Source organism: Hemiscyllium ocellatum, chromosome 16, assembly GCF_020745735.1.
Source record: "Hemiscyllium ocellatum isolate sHemOce1 chromosome 16, sHemOce1.pat.X.cur, whole genome shotgun sequence".
In the NCBI taxonomy this organism is placed as follows: Eukaryota; Metazoa; Chordata; class Chondrichthyes; order Orectolobiformes; family Hemiscylliidae; genus Hemiscyllium; species Hemiscyllium ocellatum.
Window position 1 is genome coordinate 1,509,253 of NC_083416.1, and position 17,204 is coordinate 1,526,456.

The following is a 17,204-nucleotide window of genomic DNA, read 5'->3' on the forward strand; positions in this document are numbered from 1 at the left end:
TATTATAACCAAGTAGTTTTGAATAAAGAATCTCACACTCCTCCAAATATTACTCTGCAGTGATAGAGTGAGATGCATTTGATTGCACTGGGAGAAAAGCATGTGCCCTCCTCATGTCACCAGCTTATCTGTGAGACCATGGAGAGGAGATATTTAAGCAAAGCACAATGGCAGGCTTCTGTCTTGTGTGGAAACAAATGAACATTCCACGCATCTCTCTTTTTGCTATTAACCTCTCACTTCCCACTTCGTGTGTGTGTTGAAAATTCTATGCAAAACCCATGATAAAATTGTGCAGAGGACCATGATATATTGAGCTGATAAGATAGATTCTATGAGAAACTTTTTAGGGTGAACTGAAGTGGTAGCAGCGAATGCGTTGGCAGAATGGAGTTCAATTTTCTGGTTCCACCCAGTCTGACATTGAAATCAGTGTATTGGAGTGAAATTGCAATGCAAGCTTGCAAATAAGATGAAACTTCATTTAGCATATAGGAAAGGAGTTAACTCAACTCATCAATAATTACATTGAACTTGCAGTTATGTTAACCAGTTTTCAGAAGGCATGAGGGAGTGGGGGTGAGTTAGAAGTGTGACCGAGGAATACATCATCTGGTGAAGTATAGACACATGAGCTGACCTTAGGTCAACACTCTGCCTTCACTCACTAGAGTTACAAAGGCTTAACTGCTGTGCTCCTGCGTTCCAGGGAGTTTGCTGTATTTCAATTGAATCCCTCTTGATACCATTTTACACAAGAAGTGAAATGCTCTTTTAAACTGGGTGTATAGTTTCATTTCAAACAACCACACACCATAAGCCTTTGGCTGACTCTTTTTTTTTATGTGATTTTAAAATATAGCTAATTAGTTCACAACACTTGATTGATTGCCTTATCTTTTTAACTTGTAGATATTTAACATTTTATTAACAGAATTAGATACAAACTTTATAGTAGTGTTTATGGAGTGGATGCCAGTGAGATGCAGCATGGAGGTAGTGCCAGCCTTAGTGGATACCTGATTAACAACCTCCAACTCCACCTCCTGCCTGCTCTCCCCACGCTCCCAGCAGAAGCAGCCATCAAGAATGAACAACACAGCAATTGGGGTCGAGAAGGATAGAAGCTAATGATTGAGTTGAAGAGAGAGGCCTCTTATCAAGATGAGGGATGGTGAAGTTTGCAAGAGGCAATGGATTTTGTGCTGTGGTTGGTAGAAAGCAAGTAGCATGTAGACAAAGACCTTTTTGACGCTGGTGGTTTCTTGAGCACTTTGAGTGCAGACTTGCTGAAACAGTTTTTTCCCTTGAGGAGCTGACCATTCTTGCCCCCATTTGTCAGCTGAATTTTCTGACCACTGTCATAAGCTTCCAGGAGCTTATTTGAAATCTAGCTTCCAATCACAGTGCAAGAGCTAGATTTTACTGTATAAAAAGCTCTTCATGGACATGTTGGGATGCCTTGAAATATAACAGCACCTGGCAGAATTTGGTTGCATTCAGTATGTTTCCCTTTTAAAACCCCTCCATTCTGACCTTGCCCATCTGGTGTGTGGTATTCATACTGAGCATGCTGTGTCTGCTTCAGAATTGCATGGACAATTGTTTCTGAAGGTCATAAGCATATCTGCAGAGAGCATAAAATGGTATATCCCATAAAGCTGTGCTTTATATATGAGGAACTGGGCCATATCTAAAGCAGTATCTATGTTTTCAATAATGTATTGTGAGAACTTTTATATTCAAACATGTGATTTTGGCTAATCTCTGGATTGCTCAGGAAGGTAGGAGGAAGGACCACTCTAGCACAGCTGAGCATTTGGAATAATGAATTTGTAAAAAAAAAAGGATATTTGAATATTTTTGAAACTTTTTACATTCTATTGTTAAAATTTATCATTCCTGCTGAAGTGACGAATGGGAGACAGCAGCCTTCCTATTCATTATCATTCCAATGATCCGGCTTATTGTGTGAAGTTGTTGGGAGGAGTACAAGGGCAAACTGGGTGACAGTTTTCACCTGATAGTTGAAAAGGCAGGGCATCAATCACTCAGCTGTGCCTCCCTAAGTGCGCACAATATTGATTCATACCTTTGTAATGAATTATGATATAAACTATATCTATATTGTGGCCTGTCACATGAAAATGTTCTTTCAATGTTTCAGACAGTCAATTAGCTTTTCGGAATTGCAGTATTGATTATGTAGCAAACCACAACTCACATTATTGTAGAGCTGAATGAGGGGTATAGCTAGGGTAAATAGCCAAGTCTTTTTCCCAGGGTAGCAGAACCCAAAACTAGAGGGCATAGGTTTAAGGTGAGAGGAGAAAGATGTAAAAAAGACACCAGAGGATGATACGTGTGTGGAATGAGCTGCTTTTGCTCAATGTCGATATTCCTGCTTCTCTGATGCTGCCTGACCTGCTGTGCTTTTCCAGCACCACACTCTCGACTCTGATCTACGGTACTCATTTTCGCCTGCCAGTGGAAGTGGTGGAGGCGGGTACAATTGCAACATTTTAAAAGGCATCTGTATGGGTATATGAAAAGGAAGGGTTTGGAGGGATATGGGCCAAATACTTGCAAATAGAACAAGATTTACTTAGGATGTCTGGTTGGCATGGATGAGTTGGATTTAAGGGCCAGTTTCTGTGCTGTACATCTTCAGCCCAACAAGTCTACATCAACCCTTGGAATGTGCAAACTCCACACAGACACTTGCCCAAGGCTGGAAACGAACCCAGGTCCCTGGCACTGTGAGGCAGCAATGCTGACCACTGAGCCACTGTGCTGCCCCATCTCTTTGGCTGTACTCCCTGGAGCTTGGTAGAATTGATACCTAACGAGGGTTAGCATTGAGACATGGGATATGTTGAGGCACAATACCAAAAGCTGGATTTTAATGGAGCAGCTGTAGGGATGGAGAGAGGTAGAGTGTTTCAAAAGGGAATTCTGAAATTTAGGTCCTTGGCCAGTGAAGGTATAGCCATCAGGAGGAAAGTGACTAAATGGATGTGTAACTATAACACAGACCTCACAGATGAATAACTGGTTAACTTCTCTGTCATTTGGTCCAAAGAGGGAGATTGCCCCCTGGATGGACTCGTCCTCATGTAACTTCTCCCATCATCTCGAACATTCAGATGATCATGAAAACAGGACGCAGGGATTGAGTTTAGCTTCCACTGTTAAAGGTGGTTGCAGCTCTCAGAACCAGCTTGTGTCCACATGAATGAAAGAAGCTCGTTTTCCCCCCTCTCCCACCAACTTTCCACATGGAAGATTAGCTGAATTCCAGTAAATCTCCTCACTAGTCTGCCAGTACAAGGCTTGAGGTGTTCTGTTTGAATCAACCAACCCACCTCTCAGTAAAACAAAAAAACCTGAAAGAACTGGAAACCAGAAACAAAAAGAAATTGCTAGACCTCAACAGGTCTGGCAGCATTTGTGGAGAGAAATCAGCTAACGTCTCTCGTTCAGTGAACCATCTTCAGTGGTTTGCTTTTATTCCACCTAACTCCGTGTTGCCGCACAGAATAAACTGCTATTTATTCAAAAATAATTTTAATTTCAGTGGCCATTAGTTGGGGACAGTAAGTATGTTTACCTGTGTTCAGTTTATTGTATAATGTTGGATGGAAGGGAAATGGTTTCCTTGCCTTCTGTGCAGGCAGTGTGCTGTATTGCAGAATGGGCATGAGCACATTTACTGTGTTGAGAGACTGTTGAACTTTGTGGCCACTAAGGACATTATTATCCAACTCAATCAAGATACCTCCATCAAATAGGAGTCACTAGTCAGTTATCAAATTGATTCTTTTTGTTTTATTCCTCAACTTTATCTGAAAGTCAGCAACGTCGATTGAAGAATGCACCTGGCTCAGATGGCCAACTCACTAGAAAGTTCTACTCGACGCCATGGACTGTATTCACACACTAAGCTATAGGGGAAATAACTTAAAGAATAAAATACCACCTTTATAATTCTCAAAGTGCTAGTTATATTTCCAAAGAGTAAATTCATTAGAAAGTAATGAGTCCTATTTCTGATCTTTGGGGGAAAGAAATTGCATCGAGAGCTTAAATTTGTTTATATTTCTCTAATTAGTGGGAGCAGGAGATCACTCCATCGTTTTGGCATGAGGAATATCATTAAAACAGTGTAAATTTATGTACAGGCTATCATTATTCAAACTTGCAAACTGCGGTCATGCACATTATTAATGTTCTGTGTTGGATATTTGTTTACATTTTTATAACTGTTTGAGGACAAGAACTCCTGCCAACACTGAAGTCTCCTATTTATTAAACATTTTTGTGTGGAGGTAGATTTGTAATTAATTGGCTTTTTAAAATTTATTTCTATGTTGAGAAACTTTTGTTAATGTTTCACTGTAATGTTGCACTCTATGCCAGACACTGCTTAACACTGTCAATCCATGTTTTAAAAACAAAAGATTTGCATTCAGTTTTTCTAATTGTGTATTATAAATAGAATATTACATTTGGATACATGGAGAACCAGATCAAACTGTCAATGGGAAACAATTCATCTAGATTTTGTAACTTCAGAGTGATATTCTTGGTCATTAGTTTTGATTGGTATAGAGAGAAATGTCAAAATTCTAAGTCCACCAAGAGTCATAGTCATTGAGATGGAGAGCATGGAAATTGGTCCAACTCATCCATGCTGACCAGATATCCTAACCTAATCTAGTCCCATTTGGAAGCACCTGGCCCATATCCCTCTTAAACCCTTCCTATTCATATACCCATAGGGATGCCTTTTAAATGCTGTAACTGAACCAGCCTCCACCACTTGCTCTGGCAGCTCATTCCATACACTCGCCACGTTCTGTATGAAAAGGTTGTCCCTTGTACATCTTTCCTCTCTCACCCTAAACCTATGCCCTCTAATTCTGGACTCCCCAACCCCAGGGAAAAGACTATCTATTTACCCTATCCATGCCCCTCATGATTTTATAAACTTCTATAAGGTCACCCCTCAGCCTCCAACACTCCAGGGAAAACAGCCCCAGTCTGTTCAGCCTCTCCCTGTAGCTCAAATCCTCCAACCCCAGCAACATCCTTGTAAATCTTTTCCGAACCCTTTCAAGTTTCACAACGTCTTTCCGATAGGAAAGAGACCAGAATTGCACACAATATTCCAACAGTGGCCTAACCAATGTCCTGTACAGCCGCAACATGATCTCTCAACTCATGTACTTAATACTCTGACCAATAAAGGAAAGCATACCAAACACCTTCTTCACTATCCTATCTACCTGCAACTCCACTTTCAAGGAGCTATGAACCTGCACTCCAAGGTCTCTTTGTTCAGTAACATTCCCCAGGACCTTCCCATTAAATGAATATGTCCTGCTCTGATTTGCTTTTCCAAAATGCAGCACCTCACATTTATCTAAATTAAACTCCTTCTTCCACTCCTCAGCCCATTGGCCCATCTGATCAAGATCCCATTGTGCTCTGAGGAAACTTCCATGTCCACTACACTCCAATTTTGGAGTCATTTGTAAACTTACTAGCGATACCTCTTATGTTCACATCCAAATCGTTTATATAAATGATGAAAAATAATGAACCCAGCACCGATCCTTGTGGCACTCCCATCGGTCACAGGCCTCCAGTCTGAAAAACAACCCTCCACCACCACCCTCTATCTTCTACCCTTTGAACCAGTTCTGTATCCAAATGGCTAGTTCTCCCTGTATTCCATGAGATCTAACTTTGCTAATCAGTCTCCCATGGGGAACCTTGTTGAACGCCTTACTGAAGTCCATATAGATCACATCCACAACTCTGCCCTCATCAATCCTCTTTGTTACTTCTTCAAAAAACTCAATCAAGTTCATGAGACATTATTTCCCATGCACAAAGCCATGTTGACTATCCCTAATCAGTCCTTGTCTTTCCAAATACATGTACATCCTGTTCCTCAGGATTCCCTCCAACAACTTGCCCACCACCAACATCAGGCTCACAGGTCTTATAGTTCCCTGACTTGTCCTTACCACCCTTCTTCAACATGGTACCATGTTTGCCAACCTCCAGTCTTCTGGCACCTCACCTGTGACTATCGATGATACAAATATCTCAGCAAGAGGCCCAGCAATCACTTCCCTAGCTTCTCGGGGTTCTCGGGTACACCTGATCAGGTCCTGGAGTTTTATCCACTTGTCTGCATTTCAAGACATCCAGTATTCCTCCGTAATATGGACATTTTTCAAGATGTCATCATCTGTTTACCCCCTTCTATATCTTCCATGTCCTTCTCCACAGTATACACTCATTTAGTATCTCTCCCATCTCCAACAGCTCCACACGTAGGCTGCCTTGCTGAACTTTTGAGGGGCCCTATTCTCTCCTTATCATTTTGTCCTTTTTAATGTATTTATAAAATCCATTTTGGATTCTTCTTAACCCTATTTGCCAAAGCTATCTCATGTCCCCTTTTTTGCCTTCCTGATTTCCCCCTTGAGTGTACTTCTACTGCCTTTTATACTCACTTGATCTATCCTGTCTCTACCTGACATATGCTTCTTTCTTTTTCTCAACCATACCCTCAGTTTCTTTAGTCATCCAGCATTCCCTTAACTCCTAGCCTTTCCTTTCACCCTGACAGGAATATACTTGCTCTGGATTCTCATTATCTCATTTCTGAAGGCTTCCCATTTTCCAGCCGTCCCTTTACCTGCAAACATCTGCCCCCAATCAGCTTTTGAAAGTTCTTGCCCAATACCGTCAAAATTGGCCTTTCTCCAATTTAGAGCTTCAACTTTTAGATCTGGTCTATCTTTTCCATCACCATTTTAAATCTAATAGAATTGTGGTCGCTGGCCCCAAAATACTCCCCCACTGACCCTTCAGTCACCTGCCCTGCCTTATTTCCCAAGAGTAGGTTACGTTTTGCACCTTCTCTAGTAGGTACATCCACATGCTGAATTAGACAATTTTCTAGTACACACTTAATAAATTCCTCTCCATCTAAACCCTTAACACTATGGCAGTCCCAGTCTATGTTTGGAAAGTTAAAATCCCCTTCATAACCACCCTGTTATTCTTCCAGATAACTGAGATCTCCTTACAAGTTTGTTTCTCAATTTCCCTCCTACTATTAAGGGGTCTATAATACAATCCCAATAAGGTGACCATTCCTTTCTTATTTCTCAGTTCCACCCAAATAACTTCCCTGGATGTATTTCTGGGAATACCCTCCCTCAGCACAGCTGTAATGCTAACCCTTATCAAAAATGCCACTCCTCCTCTCTTGCCTCCCTTTCTGCCCTTCCTGTAGTACTAGTGTACTGGAACATTAAGCTGCCAGTCCTGCCCCATCCCTGAGCCATGTTTCTGTAATTGCTGTGATATCCCAATCCCAAGTTCCTAACTATGCCGAGTTCATCCGCCTTCTCTGTTAGGTTTCTTGCATTGAAGTAAATGCAGTTTAATTCATCAGTCCTACTTTGTTACTTTGTTTTACACACACACACACACACACACACCTCCTGAGCAGCTCGAACAAATCTCCCTGCCAGTATATTAGTCCCCTTCCAATTCAGGTGCAATCCGTCCTCCTTGTACAGGTCACATCTAGTCCAGAAGAGATTCAAATGATCCAAAAATGTGAACCCTTCTCCCATGCACTAGCTCCTCAGCAACACATACATCTGCTGTATCTTCCTATTCTACCCTCACTAGCTCAGCACCAGGAGTAATCCATATATTAGTGGGCGGCACGGTGGCACAGTGGTTAGCACTGCTGCCTCACAGCGCCTGAAGACCCGGGTTCAATTCCCGACTCAGGCGACTGACTGTGTGGAGTTTGCACGTTCTCCCCGTGTCTGCGTGGGTTTCCTCCGGGTGCTCCGGTTTCCTCCCACAGTCCAAAGATGTGCGGGTCAGGTGAATTGGCCATGCTAAATTGCCCGTAGTGTTAGGTAAGGGGTAATGTAGGGGTATGGGTGGGTTTCGCTTCGGCGGGTCGGTGTGGACTTGTTGGGCCGAAGGGCCTGTTTCCACACTGTAAGTCTAATCTAATTACTACCTTTTGAGGACCTTTCTTTTTAAATTCCTACCTAATTTTTTTCTGTGGTGTCCCTTCAGAATCACATCCTTTTCCCTTATGTCATTAGTTCCAATGTGCATAATGACTTCCTGCTCTCCCTCTTCCCCTTTGAGAACAATCTGCACCCTCTCTGAGACATCTTCAATCCTGGCATCAGGGAGGCAATACACCATTCTGATTTTTCGCTGTTGGCTGCAGAAGTGTCTGTCCATGCCTCGGATTAGAGTGTCCCCTATCGCAATTGATCGCTTATAATCTGATTGTACCCCTCATTACATTTAGAGTCAGTCTTGATACCAGAAAGTTGGTTGCTCATGCAATATTCCCCTGAGAGTCAATCGTCTCCTACACTTTCCAAAATAGCATACTGTTTGAAATGGGGATAGCCACAGAAAACTCCTGCTCTACCTGCCTACCTCTCTTACCTTTCCTGGAGTTAACCCATCTTCCTGACTGTATCTCCCTTCCTATAACTACCATCCATCACACCCCCAGCCCCTGTAAATTCCTTATTGCCTCCAACTACTGATCCATGTAATATGATAGGATTCGCAATCAAAGACACTTCCTGCAGACATAATCCTCAGTAACATGGAAACCGCCCCTAAACTCCCACATCTGACAGGAAGAGTGGATCGCTCTACTAAAGGCCATCTTTGCTCCTTCACTGTCTATAGACCCAGAAAATAGCACCATCTTTTTGCTCTAAAAAACTGTGCTCCCGGCTAACTTAGTAGTTAGGGTTTATATTTTTAAACTTTAATCAAGAGACGGATCTCAATAAAACCTATAATCAAGAAAAAGCCCCATTCTACTCCCTGTTATAAGCTTACAGCAATGTTACACATAAAAGCTATGCATTTATCTGTATCTGTGCTGTGAGTTCTCCCACACTGGTTCCTCTAAGGTCAGCTGTGAATTTTGCTGTTTGTTAATTTTTCCTAGACTCACTCTGATATCCAGAGATACATGAACTCAAACAGCAAAGACAGTAACTGTGCAGATTCACTGCTGTAGCAGTTAGCAGTGTAGGTTTCTTTCTCTTTCTCTCCCTCACTGACCATGTGCTTGCTGCCTTTTGTCTGTCTTCCTCCTTAAGGTGCTGTTGTTTTGGTTTTTTTTGCCCCAAACTTCCAAAACAATGCAACAGCTTATAAAACAGTAATGGCTGCTCCTGGAATTCGAAGAAACCATCTTCAACACCTAAAATACCTCAAAAGGAGTAGCTCTTACAGCCATGATTATTTCCAATCCTCCATCTTGAATTACCCAGAATCCTTTTCTCAATTGAGATAAGAGACCTTCTGGCTCACTGTCATTTATAAAAGGAAATCGGTAATCCTTGCCCGTTCTGGCTTCCGTGTGAAACCAAACCCATAGCAATATAGGTCTCTGAGCAATTTGCAATGAATAATAAATGCTGACCTATCTGGCAATGCCCTCTTGCCACGAATGGTGTGTGTTTTCGAGGAAGCAGGGTGGAGGAAAGAGTCTAAATAAGTGAATGCACTCCTTTATGTTTTTCAGTCTTAATTGTTTTTATGAAATATAAATCTTAAGTATTTCTGAAAAAGATGAGCTTTGACAATGTTTCATCTGACATTCATCAGGACAATTTGCAAGGATAGCAATTCAAGGGGGAGCCAGTATTTATACTGTAGGAGTGGCAAGTGCATTCTTGGTAAGAGCTTTAGACAATAGACAATAGGTGCAGGAGTAGGCCATTCAGCCCTTCGAGCCTGCACCGCCATTCAATGTGATCATGGCTGATCATTCCTAATCAGTATCCGCTCCCTGCCTTATCTCCATAACCCTTGATTCCACTATCTTTGAGAGCTCTATCCAACTCTTTCTTAAATGAATCCAGAGACTGGGCCTCCACTGCCCTCTGGGGCAGAGCATTCCACACACCCACCACTCTCTGGGTGAAGAAGTTTCTCCTCATCTCTGTCCTAAATGGTCTACCCTGTATTTTTAAGCTGTGTCCACTGGTTCAGGACTCACCCATCAGCGGAAACATGTTTCCTGCTGCCAGAGTGTCCAATCCTTTCATAACTTTATATGTCTCAATCAGATCCCCTCTCAGTCTTTCCATTGAGAATGCACCAATTAATGATTGACAATTAACTGCCACTGTCAGGCTTTATTTAAATATTCTTTCAGTCTTCAAAGAACCGAACCCTGTTATATTTATGTGGCTTCCAGTACATGTAAATGTGCTACACTGGGAGCCCGACTGACAATACTAAATTGGTTATCAATATGGTTCGCGCACTCGGTATTATCTAGCAAATGTTATCCAATTGCAGAATTGCATCTAATACTATGAATTTTGCAGGTGCAGGCTGATTGACTTGTATGTCAGTAATTTACTTGTTGCAAACAGTTGGAGGAAAATGCTGCAATCCTCCAGTCTTTGGGATATGCAATACTCTGTTCTTCACAGACAGAATATTTGCATGCACTGTGCCTGTTTCACGTTTAAAAGGGGTGATAACAATTCACCAGTTCATTTCTCAGGGCAATTCCCTGGTTTAAAATTTAAAACTTGTCAAAAGCTTCAAGAGACTATCTCTTTCTTCAATAATACTCATGGAAGGAGAACATCAACAGCGCTATCAAGCAGCACCTGCTCAGCAATAACCTGCTCTCAGTGATGCACAGTTTAGGTTCCGCGCTGAAAATGTATTGCTGGAAAAGTGCAGCAGGTCAGGCAGCATCCAAGGAACAGGAAATTCGATTCCTGAAGAAGGGCTTATGCCTGAAACGTCGAATTTCCTGTTCCTTGGATGCTGCCTGACCTGCTGCGCTTTTCCAGCAACACATTTTCAGCTCTGATCTCCAGCATCTGCAGACCTCACTTTCTCCTCACAGTTTAGGTTCCACCAGGGCCACTAAGCCCCTGACCTCATTTCAGCCTTGGTTCAAACATGGACAAAAGAACTAAACATCAGAGGTAAGAGTTGACAGCCCTTGACATCCAAGCTGCATTCAACCTAGTGTGGCATCAAGGAGCACTAGCAAAACTGGAATCAATGAGTATGGGAAAGGGAGCAAACTCACTGCTGGTTTATTCATACCTAGCACATAGATGGTCGTGGTTGTTGGGGGTCAGTCATCTTAACTCCAGGATGTCTCTGCAGGAGATCCTTGGGATAGTATTTACCATTCACGATTCCTCCACTATTAAAGCAGTCCGTGGTCAAATGCAACAAGATCTGGGCAATATTCAGGCTAGAGATGACAAATGGCAAGTAACATTCACACCACACAAATGCCAGACAATGGTCATCTCAATAAGTGACCATGTTACCACTGCCCCTTGACATTCAAATGTGTCTCCATCACTAAATCCTCCACAACCAACATCCTGGGGGTTATCATTGACAAGAAACTGAAGACTATAAGCCTAGCAGCTATAAGAGCAGTTCAAGTTAGGAATACTGCTACGAGTAACTCCCCAAAGCTTGTCCACCATCTGCAAAGGAACAAGTCAGAAATACCACTTCCATAAGTGTCCACTCTGTCCACCACTGACACTCAGTAGCAACAGTGTATATGATTTACAAGGTTCACTGTAGAAATTCACTAAAGATCCTCAGACAGCACCTTCCAAACTCACAAGCACTCCCATCTCGGAGGACAAGGACAGTAGATACATGGGAACACCACTAAGTTCCTCTCCAACCCACTCACCATCGTGATTTGGAAATATATCAGCATTCCTTCAGTGTCAATAGGTCAAAATCATGGAATACCTTCACTAGTGTCATTGTGGGTAAACCCACAGCAGGTGGACTGCAGTGGTTCATGGAGGCAGCTCACCCCCACCTTCTCAAGGGACAGGCAATAAATGCTGGGCCCAGCCAGCAACACCCACACCCCACAAATGAATTTTTAAAAAAATCTGTACTATCAAACATTATATAAATGCTATTTTTAATTAATTTGTTTTTTTTTGTTGAAGCTTATGAAATGAGGTGTGAATGTTTAGTCACATAGCAAATAGAAAATTAATTTTAGATCAGGAGATTCAAACTTTGCTCTTAGTGATGTTGTGTAAATAACACAGAAGCCTGATTGTGAGATACTGAAAGAAAGCAAGAAAATGGGCTTCACTTGAACATACATCGAGCAACGTTGCAGATTAGTTCCTAATCCATACTGCCAATCTAGAGCGCCTTATTATGTTTGGAGAGGACTTCATTAGATTGTAGAAATATGAAGTAGAATTGTATACAAACCTCCAGCAGAAAGTGAGAAGGCAGATGAGTGAATTACAATGCGTTTAGTCTGTACCACAGAAAATAATTTTCTTCTGGCTCTCTCGCTGTCTCTGTCTATCCTATCCATGCCCCTCATGATTTTATAAGCCTCTATAAGGCCACCCCTCAGCATCCACTCCAGGGAAAACAGCCCCAGCCTATTCAGCCTCTCCCTATAGTTCAAATCCTCCAACTTTGCCAACATCCTTGTAAATCTTTTCTGAACCCTTTCAAGTTTCACAACATCCTTCAATAGATGGTAGACCAGAATTGTATGCAATGTTCCAAAAATGGACTAACCAATGTCCTATACAGCCGTAACATGACCTCCCAACTCCTGTCCTCAATGCTCTGACCAATAAAGGAATAGTAGAGTTTCCTAGTTGTATTGCCTAAGAAAGTTGCCATAACCTTGAGGATGTAAAACTTGCTATTTTCAGAAGTTTTGGTTTGTCCTCCTAACAGCTGCCTTTTTTCTTCTCTAAGTGATTTGTGGCAATCAGCAAATGCCAAGCCACTAACATTGGCCATCATCATCATATGTGAACAAGCTCACTTAGGGGTCATCAGGAATCATACAGAAGACAATCAGAGCCTACTTATTGATATAAAGGTTAAACATATTTATTGTATACAGTTTGGGACAACAAAACAATGGAGGAGTACAAAACCAAAAGTTGCAAGATAGATTCACAAAGATATTACCCTGGATGAGCAATTGTGTTATGAAGAGGCATTTGAAATGAAGCCTTTTATATTGAACTTGAATAGTTTAAGGGGGGCCTTCTTTAAGATTCTTAATTGTTAAGATGATAGGCTTTTTCTGGCAGTTGATGACATTTACCCAAGATGACACCAGTCTAATGTTATCACAAAATTAGTGGTGCTGGCATGATAATTGGAGTCTGTGTTGTTATGGCAATATGTGCACTGGGACTTATCCATAGCTCCATGCTACAATGTTCTTTCTGTCACCACGAATCTCTCTTACCATATGCCATCAGTGTGTCAGAGGACTAGATACTGGACTTTGCCTGTTTGGCCACATTATTGTCACCTTTCTTGGCCATCAAGCCTTGCAGAGGGACTTGAAGTTGGAGCTTCTGGTTCAGAGGTAGTGACACTACCCACTCTGCCATAAGACCGCCATAGAAAGAGTTAAAGGACGATAGAAAACAATGGATTTAGAATGTAGAATTTGCTGTTGCAGAAGAACGTAGCAATTATTTTGAGGGAATTAGATAATTTCTGGAAACAGAAGAATAAAAATAATAAATGTGTGAGTGATGTTTGTGGAGCAGTTTTAGAGAGCTGTGTGCCCTGTTAGTGTGCAATGCGGTCGGTCTAGTCAATCAGTTGCTGCTGTAAACAAGTACAACAGTTCTGACCTGGAGATAATTTAGTTTCTCGATGGAATTGACAGATTCTGGTGGAAGTGGCTATGTGCCAGTATCATTGCTGGCACAAAACTTGAGCTTATGCCAGCCCTTTTGCTGATTAAATTGTTATATAACTTATTTTAATGACATAAATCCTGCTATTGGTGCCATGTCTTCAGCTTTGGTGAATATCAGTTTCATGCAAATTAAATTGATTTTTGCGCGAGTGCATCCACTTGCTATATATAATAGTGCGATCGGTTGTCATGGTGGTTATCTTTTGAGTTAAAAATAAATCTGCCACCATCCCATTAAAACTAATGAATGAGAGAATATTCTTTTTAACAGAAGATCATTTATGTCACTCCTATAAGCTAGTGCATACTGCAGTGGTGTGACATTGTGGAAGCGGTCTGTTTTACAGACAGTCCCAGGCAGCCATGCCCTCATTGCCTGCCATCAGTGGTCATTGAGGAGTGCAGTGCAGTCGCTATGAGCAAGCCCCCCACCCCTCCACTCCTCAAGACTTGAAGTTCTTTAGTAGGTCCCTTGGTTGCTGATATTTATTTATTTTATTGATACTGCTGAATTGAAAGCTGTTTCTCTGTAGAATGTGGAAGTGCTTTTGGATTGAGTGTTTTATGGTGAAGAATTCTCTGGTGGTCTTATTAACACAGTAGCTCCTGTCACTCACCGACTCAAACGTCCCCAGTATTGGCAGTGGCTGTCATTCAACTTTTGTTCCATCCTTGCTACTTAGAAATGTTGTTTATACATGCCCCTTCTTTGTGTCTGTTCTTGGCCAAATGCAGCGTTCTGTTCATATTGTTCCTTTTGGAACGAAGGTACAGGAGCTATTCTGATAATTGTCATTTCAACCAGAAGAGCCCAGAATCGACATTTTAAAATTCTGTTCACAATAGCAGTCAAGGTGGATAAGGGCAAAAGAAGATAGAGTCTCGGGACAGCAATGGGTATAGATGGAGTAGGTTTGAGTGAATGAATCGAAGGTCTCATCTCCCAGTATCCTGCTGTTCACTTAAGGAAGAGAGAGGTTCAATATGACCGTAGAGCACGGATGCCAGAGGATGTGAAATGACTAACTTGGAAATCTTCAAATGAATTACTTGTTCCAAACCTAAGAATTTGCAATGGAATCATATCCTTTTTGGTACTGGACTCTGAAGTTACAAAACAGCAAGAATCTAAAATGCAGAAGCTCCCATAGAGAGAAAACTAGAACCACTGGAGTAATGTGGCTGTAAATTCTGTCCAAATAGAATGGTTTTGACAAGCAGTGGGAATAGATTACCACCTGGTTCTGGCAGATGTCCATCCTCTTCATGTTCACTATTTCAGGGCTTACAGTGCAGCTGCTGCTGTCATGGAAACAGCAAGTGAAACTGTGCCTCTGTGATACTCCCAAGTGGTTTGGATCTGTTATCCAATGTAGGAAACCAGCAGAGGCAGGAAATGGTGCTGGGTGCCTTTTGAATGCTATCTGACATGGACACTGCACAGATCATGGGTGGTGAAGATGAAAGAGGAATGCCAAACTGCTCACAATGAGCAATGGTTCTCACTGAAGCTTGTTTTGATTAGCTCGCACTGAATGGATTGCAGGTTTGTGTGCTTGCTGCCTGTCTGTGAAAGACATGGGCCGGAATTTTACTGGAGTCTCTCAGATGTGGGTTGTGGCAACACATTGCTGTGGCAGAAGTCTGGCAAGGTTAATCTCAACCTCAAGATCCTCTCTTCCCCCACCCCCATCTCTTATTTTATTATTTTCACAAGCAATGTGGTGACATTCTCCCGGGTTGTATGAGGTGCTGGTTGACAGCAGTTTAACACTTGTCAGCTTCCTTATGGATGGTTAACTCCCCTCCATAAATATTCCAGCTACAGTTTGAGTAAACTCTCCCAACAAAGTAGCTGTTAGTAAAGCCCTAGGATGGAAACCAGAGTCAGAGCTTGGCAGGTTCAGCCAGCTGCCTCCATCTTCGGGGTCAGGACAGCTGCCCTCTGTCCAGTTCACTCTGTCTGGTTTTTGGGATGTCTCCTCCAGTGAGTTAGAGGAAGAGAGAGTGAGTGAGTGGGACACAAGTGGGTAGCATGGCTGATAGGGCTGGTGCAAGAGGACAAAGGTGTTGAGGTGTTCAAAGGGAGTGAGGAAGCTGCAACCGGAGCATTCCGAGTGAGTGGTGTAGGAGGTTTGTTTGGGGGAGGGAGGGGAGAGAAAGGAAGGTGGGGTGAGCAAGTGAGGGGGAGTCAGGGCTGGGATCCTGAAAGGGAGGTTAGTACAGTGGCAGAGAAATGTGAGTGTGAGGTAGCCGAGAGCAGAGTATGGCACTTAACATGTGGAATGGGGAAAGTTATTTCAGTTCTGCAGCCTGATCCTCTGCACTCTGGAGAGAACAGTGCCCCAGATGGTGATCTCTGCCAGGCTGGCAGAGTCTGATGGTGTGGCATTCTTCAACAGTCCTCCAGCAATAGAGCATCACTCCAGTGAGGCACCCCATCCACTGGAGCCAACAGGTTCCACTTGGAGAAATGGAGTCTCAAACAACCCTTTTCTGCCATCTCTCTTTACCAGGAGGGCAGCTACTAAATCTTAGGTCAGCAGAATTCATTTAACGATGGCATGACAGCAAGGGATGCTAGTCTTCAGACAGATATGTGTGCAGTGTGGTGAGTTCTTGGAATAATGTGTGGTGAAATGGGACAAAAATCAGGTGTGATAAATGCCGTATTGGTGAGAAAGACAATTAATTATGCAAATTTGGTGAGACACAACAAGAAATCTTACTCAGCCTGTGAGAATCCTTCCAACAGACCTGACATTACTCACAGCCAAAAAACTGTAAGATTCAACCCATATATAGACAACGAAATGGGATAGAATGAGTTGGATCCTGAGGGAAATGATGATGGGTGAGTGACAGATGAAGTGAAACTTTGGTTATTATTGATGAGCTGGTGGATCAGGCTGTTGAAAGATTATTGTTTTCTCGATGCAGTCTGTGTTTTAATGTAAAGAAAGGCCTCATGATGCTTCACAAATAAGTGTCAGGAAATGAATGGTAAGTTATAAACGGAAAGATTAGAAGGAATGCCAAAGATTTGTGTTTTTGAAATGACTTTTGAATTGTTTCAGGAAAGGGGTTTTGAAAGCAGGCCCTAAATGCTGCTTTGATTTTACCGTTTTTTGCCCAGGAGGTGTTTATAGAGAAGTCGCAATGTTTGGAACAGCGTCATTAAGTTGTGATAGAGTCAATTAGGTTTTCAGATAGGTTCGGTTATTCTAAAATCGGTTCTCATTCGTGTTTCATTCAGTAATCTGTACATAAATTCAGTTTTGTTTACAACTGAGTGGGTTGGCCAGCTACATCATTCTTGAAATATCCACTCAACACCTGCTTAAAACAACCAGCCAAGTTAGGGTCTGGGCTGCCTTCTTGAAATGTTTTGAGG

At 42.2% G+C, this 17,204-nt stretch overlaps 1 protein-coding gene across 2 annotated transcripts in view; it reads left to right on the plus strand.

Moving 5' to 3' along the window:
- Window positions 1-17,204, plus strand: part of dbn1 (drebrin 1) — a 205,521-nt gene that overhangs the window by 34,905 nt on the left and 153,412 nt on the right. The gene's annotated exons all lie outside the window — the stretch shown is intronic.